This window comes from Gorilla gorilla, chromosome 6 (assembly GCF_029281585.2).
Source record: "Gorilla gorilla gorilla isolate KB3781 chromosome 6, NHGRI_mGorGor1-v2.1_pri, whole genome shotgun sequence".
In the NCBI taxonomy this organism is placed as follows: domain Eukaryota; kingdom Metazoa; phylum Chordata; class Mammalia; order Primates; family Hominidae; genus Gorilla; species Gorilla gorilla.
Genome location: NC_073230.2, coordinates 43,142,744 through 43,149,953, shown reverse-complemented (window position 1 = coordinate 43,149,953; position 7,210 = coordinate 43,142,744). Strand labels below are relative to the sequence as shown.

At 42.0% G+C, this 7,210-nt stretch overlaps 1 long non-coding RNA gene across 1 annotated transcript; it reads right to left on the bottom strand.

The window, feature by feature from the left end:
• Positions 1-1,878: 1,878 nt before the first annotated feature.
• Positions 1,879-5,152, bottom strand: LOC101131354 (uncharacterized). Its single transcript, XR_002006679.2, has 3 exons — positions 4,720-5,152; positions 4,462-4,559; positions 1,879-2,515 (listed from the first exon to the last, which is right to left on the bottom strand). It is a non-coding gene; the product is annotated as an uncharacterized lncRNA (long non-coding RNA).
• Between the last annotated feature and the right edge of the window lie 2,058 nt (positions 5,153-7,210).

Sequence of the window (7,210 nt, the reverse complement as noted above, 5' to 3'; positions counted from 1 at the left end):
TGACAGATATCGTGGCCCTCCAGATTTGGAGATGTAGCACTCATTCTAATTTTAGCAGTAAGATTTAGACTGGTGAATGACTGTCCCACTTCCTCCTTCCTCAAATGCATGGATAGGTAAGACCTTCCCTGAGCTGGGGGATTCCATCTGGCCCACCTCTTGCTTCCCTGGGATAGAGACTCTGCAAGCTGCTGTCTCCACAGGGCTTAGGTCCTGATAGAAACCAACTGAGAGACAGTGGCATTTAGGACTATACATGTGGGCATATGTTGGACACAGAGAATGACTAAGAGAGATATCTTTAGCTCCCTTCCTGTCTTCTTCAGGCTCCCATCCAGCAAGAATATACCCTTCCAGGTTTTTATAGTTTGGGAGTAGAGAATGACATTTTTTAATTAGTTCAATCAATATTTATTGAGCATATACTATGTTACAGGCAATGTGGATACAGATAGGCATTGGAGAAAATGTCAAAGTTCCTGCCTCCTTGAGTCTGCAGTCAGGAAGGCAATAAATATCCCTTATTTGGGCAATTTTGTACTCTTCCAATATGTGACCAAATATGGGCACATCTTCCAATACACAGACTGACCCCTGTCCCCTTTGTGTAAATAAAGAAAGAAATCTTTGATGACCAGGAAATAATCTGAAAGGCAATTGTTCATGTTCTCATTTGTAAAAAGACTTTTAAGGGGTTGGGTGTGGTGGCACATGCCTGTGATGCTAGCACTTTGGGAGGCTGAGGCAGGAGGATTGGAAGCCCAGGTGTTCAAAACCAGCCTGGGCAACACAGTGAGACCCTGTCTCTACCATCCAAAAAAAAAAAAACCAAAAATAAAAACATAACATATCTTATTTAAAAAATAACTCTTAAACATTATTTCACTTTAACTCAACCCTCATGCAGTCAAAGCAAAACAAAACAGAATATTTGCTAATGTTTAAACCCAGGACAGGATCTTTTACAAGGGCAGCCCTTGCAACCTCCTGGGAGAAAGTTCATTCCCTGGGTTTCAGCTATAGCAGCCTCTCTCCCTTGCTTCTTACTTAGTTCTAAGTTCCTGGATCAGTGTGGCATGATGGACCCATTGTCCTCGCGGTGTAGAATCAGAAGCAAGCTGTAAAAGCATGTTCCTTCTGGTTGTTCTGGTTGCTTTGGAGCCTTTCCATCTTCATCACCTTCTGAACTGGCCTGAAGCTTTACAATGGCTCTTTGGTGAAGGGTTGCCTATTAATCACCCCATCTCTGCTCTTACTCACTGGCAGAGCACTGATTATGTTCAGGCATAACAACCCCCACCCCCATTCTCCTCCATCTAAGGATAATGGCAATCTCTCCCTCCTGGCCAAGTGATCCACTTAAACAGGTGTTTGTGACTTGTTCCACAGTTAAGTAAGTGGGTCAAGAGAGTGGCAGAAAGGCCTGCAGGTGTTTCCTTGCCCTTAAAATGAGACTTATGAAAAGAGATACTTTTTGTATCTGCATACTTTTTGCATTTGCATTTTGCATGGCATGATAGCAGCGACCTTGCAACTACCTTTAAGCCAGCTGGAGGATGAAACTGATAGGCTGAGGATGGCAGGGTAGAAAGTGGGAAAGAATTTGGGCCCTTGATTATGAATCAAGCTGCTGAATCAACTGACCCTAGGACTACCCTACTCAAGATGTCTCATTATATAATACACTGTATTTTCCTTTGCTTAAATCAGTTGAGTCAGTATCTTCCAGTATGCGTGACTGGAGGCCTCCTGATATACCTGCCTATGTCCACTAATATGGGCACCAAAGAATCTCAGATGGTGGTCATGGGTAGGTTTCTGTTTGGCTATTCTGCAATTTCAGGAGAAGGAAAATGACAGGATAAGAAATTAATGCTGTTAATTGTAATCAATTGTTAATTAAATTTTTATTTTGAGATAACTGTAGATTCACATGCAGTTGTAAGAAATAAGGCAGAGATATCCTGTATACCCTTCAAACATTTTCCCCCAATGGTAACATCTTGCAAAACTATAGTACAATATCACGATATTGATTTCTACCCCTCTACCTCACTTCAGAGCATATCCATGTATATACATTTTATATTTTAGGCTTCATAAGTTCCTAGTTTAAAAACAGTTTACTTGGATTGAACTTTGTACTTTTCCAAGGCATTTTCTAGTCCACTATTTCTCTTAAGGCTTAAAACATCTCTGACTAAGTGAACAAACAGATGAACAAATGAAACAAACATCTATACAATCAGAAGTTAAGGGAGGTTTGAAATAGGCACTGCCACAGAGTAACTGTTGGAGTTCCATGGTACAAACTTTGCACTCTCCATCTACGAAAGGTGGCAGAGCCCTTGAAGTGTTTTTCCTCTCTCCAGCCAGTCCCCACCACTACTGATAATTAAATCCTTCTTGTCAAAGGACAGGACTGGTTCTGGAACAGGTGATTTCAACATCGTGGTGAGTAGTATTATGGAAGCTGGCAAGCACTGTATAAGATGGATCCTTTTGTGCTCATCACCTGTCACGCAAAAAGGTTTGTTATTTTGTGATGATTTCCACGAAATCTCATGGGCTCTATTGGGGGAAAGTTACAAAGCAAGAATTAACAAATAAAGATAAGAGATGGGCCAAAGTTATCTATTGGACACACCATCGGTGGGCATTCCTTGTCCCCTTGCTGCTCTCCTTCTTATAGGGCAAGAGTGAGAACAACCTAGTGGGTGGGAGGATAATCAGACTTATTGAGTAACATCAGTGTGGGGTTAGACACCAGCTCTCTGAGTTGCCTGGGAAAGTCAACTTTCAGCACGTGAAGGCACTGGGGTCTGTGGAAGGGAGAAACTGGTCTCATGAGCAGTTTGGACGAACCCCTCCTGTGGGGATAAGGTTGGGGGCCTCAGGTGCCAATTGGCTTGTTATCCAGGCAATGCAGGTGAGCCACCTAGGTCAGTTGTTGCCAATCCTGATTGTGTCAGGGTACATTTTATTCATCTTCAGATCCCCAGCTCTTAGCACACAGCCTGGCGTATGATAGGTACATGAACAATATCTGATAATGTAATGATTGAATGTGCTTTTGTGCCAATTAAAAACAAGTAATTTGGGTTTTGCTCATGGAAGGAGAGGAGGGCTAATAATAGACATTGTTGCCTACATTTCTTGAATCCCTGACAGACGGTATACACATTCTGCCCTTACTTTGGTAAAACCTCTCTGAAGAGTCCACAACTCTATGAGGAGGCTTCCTGGTTCAAGCAATATTTTTATTGAATATTTACTATTTCCTTGCACCACTGGCCAATAAAGCCAGTGTCTGGGATTTGTTATACTGGCACTGAGACACTCAGTAAAGGAAGGCTCTGCTGGTGACAGCAGCTCTGGAATTTTCCACAACCACTCTAACAATCTTTCTGAATCTTCAGTACTTTTACTGAATTAGATACACAGTACAATGGGACACTAGCCACTGTTTGTAAATTTTTCATAAAAACAATTTGGAAAATGACACCCCTTAAACAATTTAATTTAATTTAATTAATTAATTAATTTATTTATTTTTGAGATGGAGTTTTGCTCCTGTTGCCCAGGCTGGAGTGCAATGGTGCGATATTGGCTCACTGCAACCTCTACCTCCCGGGTTCAAGCGATTCTCCTGCCTCAGCCTTCCAAGTAGTTGGGATTACAGTCATGCTCCATCATGCCCGGCTAATTTTTTTTTTTGTATTTAGTAGAGATGGGGTTTCACCATGTTGGCCAAGCTGGTCTCGAACTCCTGACCTCAGGTAATCCGCCCACCTCGGCCTCACAGAGTGGTGGGATTACAGGCATGAGCCACCACGCCCAGCCAACAGTTTTCTTTAGGGCAGTGTTTCTTATCTTATCACTGCAGAAAAGTCCTTTTAAGACTATTTCCTCCACAGACTCCTGTTCTGAAATATTTTGTTTATAAATACATATTTTTGTTAAATAATAATCTTCCCAAGAGGAAATCAAGGAGTCAAGAAATTTTTTTTAAACTACAAGTATCCTTGAGGCTGTATTTTAAGTAAACAAACAATTATCTTTAAGTTTCCTAAAAACTTAAAGTTTCAGGAAAGTTTCAGTTTCAGTAAAAACTGAAAATAACTAGAAGAATTCTCATCCTCTTTATACCCTCGCTTCCCTCCCCACCCTTGCCCCCAGACACTGGTTATTACTTTCGTCAGCTGCTGGGATTCTGGGTATTCTAAGTTTGAAACTAGAGTTCCAGAAACACCAGGCAGATAGAATAAAATTAACGAAAGCCTGTGGATTCTCCTAGGTTTTTTTGCTATCCATTTACCCTCCTTACTGTTAATGGGTCTTTTACTGTGGCAGTTAGCCCTGCCTCAAAGTCTCCCAAACTGGGGACAATTAGCCCCAGCTTTTTGCTAAGATAACATCAAAAGAGGCAATAAGCAAGTTGGCATAGGCAACACCTCTCACCTTAAGGAACTGTCTCCTGAGACGTAGAATAAATCACTTGTCCTCTTTAAATGAATCTCTTCACCATGGTTTTGCTTGATTCCCCCATCCTGAAGTTGCTGCTTTAAGATGGGTGGGAAAATATCCAGCAAAAGCATAACAAAACAGCAAGTAACAGCAATTTTTTTTAACAGAAAAAGGATTATTTTTATTACTTTCATACATTGCCACAGCACTGTTTGGGAAAGATTAGAATCAATAGAAGTTTGGAAATCTGACCTTGGCTGGTGGAAGAATAGAAAGAATCTGGTTCTTCTTAATTTCCCATTCAGGTTCTCAGTGTTCCAGGAAGCAGTTTGCTCAAGTTTCTTTTCTCCATTTAGCTCTCCTGAATGCCCGGCTTCAGTGCCTGGACATTGCTGCCAAGGATCCCGCTGGTGCATTCAGCTGCCATTCAAGGAAACAGCCCTCCACACTGCCTCGCACTTGGAAGTTTGTCTTACAGCATAAAACAGGTGGAAGGACATTCTGCCTTTAGAGTTCTGCTGGCATGTCTTATCACTTCTGTTGTCCAGTGCCAAGAATGACAAAAATCCTTTGTGTATGTTTGGGGGTGGGAAAGACCAGATATAACTGGGAACAGCAGTTAACTTGTTGTTCAGACAAGATTCCCAGGGCAGCTGTTATAACTCAGGCAGCAATAACTCTAACACTTGGCTCTGCTGCTAGGATGGATTGATAGAAACTTTGGACAAATCATCAACAAAAATTATGTTCTCATGAGACTGTTGAATATACTATGGATCAACTTAAAGATAATTAAATATTCGCTAGACTCACAACAAGGAAATACAATAAGCATATTAATCAACTGGGGTTGTGTTTATACTTTCATTTCTAAACATCTGCTTTCAGTGAAGTCATTAGTATCTGCTGGCAAAAATTTGAATTGACCACAGGACTTGCAATCTGTAGCTACAGTTGAGACAGGATTACCTTTTTATGTGCTGACACTCACAGTCTTCTTTAAACTAACAATTTAGTCAACTTCATGATGGAATTCTAAATTCTAATCTGTGAACTTGCCGACTATTTGTCCTTTGCCAAAGACTTTACCCCGTGCTTAATTTTTAGTCTTGACACGTATGTGTACACACACATAAACAATCTTTTTGTATTTTTTATACAAAGAAAAAGATTATGTTAGTATTCAAATGGTAGTTATTTACACTAAATTAAGTTTACACTTCAGTAAAAGATAAAAATATGACTAATTGAAATAAATAATTCCTGGAAAGAGAATTCTCAACGTAAAGTTATATGAATCTCAACACTGTCCATTAAATCTCAAGATTTTCTAAATCTTATTAATGTGCATCAGTTTAAAAAAATAGTTCCAGCTGGGAACGGTGGCTCACGCCTATAATTCCAACACTTTGGGAGGCTGAGGCGGGTGGATCACCTGAGGTCAGGAGATCAAGACCATCTGGCCAACATGGTAAAACCCCGTCTCTACTAAAAATACAAAAATTAGCAGGGCGTGGCGGCACGCACCTGTAATCCCAGCTGCTCGGGAGGCTGAGGCAGTAGAATTGCCTGAACCCAGGAGGCGGAGGCTGCAGTGAGCCAAGATCGCACCACTGTACTCCAGCCTGGGTGACAGATAGAGCAAGACTCCGTCTAAAGAAAAAAAAAAAAATAGTTCCGTGGTTTTGCCTTCTTCCTTTCCATTTTGTTAAACATATCCAGACCAAAATTACAATTGCCCCCATTGTAGAATGAGTTGAATATGGGCATTATTGATACAGTTAATGATTCTGTATCACCAGCAAAGCATAGGATTAAAATTGACCTTGGCTTAAGTTGACTTACATTTTAATTTGGCCATTAAATTGATGCTGGAAAGTTGGGACACACCACACGGTTAACAGCCATCTGGCCTGCCTGTCTCCTTCTATCCTGACAACTACCTTGGCTTACCTAGTGTGTTTCATCTCTTCTCTCTCATCATTGCCTCCACCAGGATTCCTGAGTCAAAGCCCAACATGGCCCTCTGCTGTTGTACTGGCCAATCTGGTCTGTCCTGCTCTGCAGCTGCCAGTCTTCTCTGTCACTCCTGGTACCCCAACAGGCCCAGCAGCCTCTGCCAGTTCTGCTGTTCACTTCCTAACCGATGCCTCAACAACTCCTGTGGTGTCTTCTTCTGCCATCACATTTCACTTCCATTGAGGCCCCAAATCTCTGACACACCTGCTTTCTGCCTCTCTTGGCAGCTCTCAGCTCACCTGCTGGCACTTCCATATACCCACATAAAGCCAAACCACAAGGTAAACTCATGGCCCTACCACACTGACTTTGGTTATTTCTCTAACCCGTTGGACATGGCACTGATATTTGATCTTGCTGGGACTCTTCCTTAGAGAATTTTCCCCCTTGCTGCCTTGGGGTGGGGAGCACCCTCCTCATTCCTGCTCTGGGAACGGACAGTGATGGGGCTGCCTCCTGCCTCCTGTTGCCTTCTCTTACCACCTCTGAGTCAGGCCAGCCCAGCAGGTTCCCAGCCTGGCTCAGATTCACTAGAATGCTTTTGTTACCACCTGTTTATCTGTCCTCCACAATTGCAGCACTTTTTTTTGACAGGTTGACAGTGTTTCCTTTGCTGGGCTTTAGGTGAAAAATGTCTACAGATCAGAGTAGATGTGATTAGTGTAAGAGGGGAAGATAAAACTTACTGTGGGGCAAGAGGTATGGGAAAGGTCAGGTGAGAGAA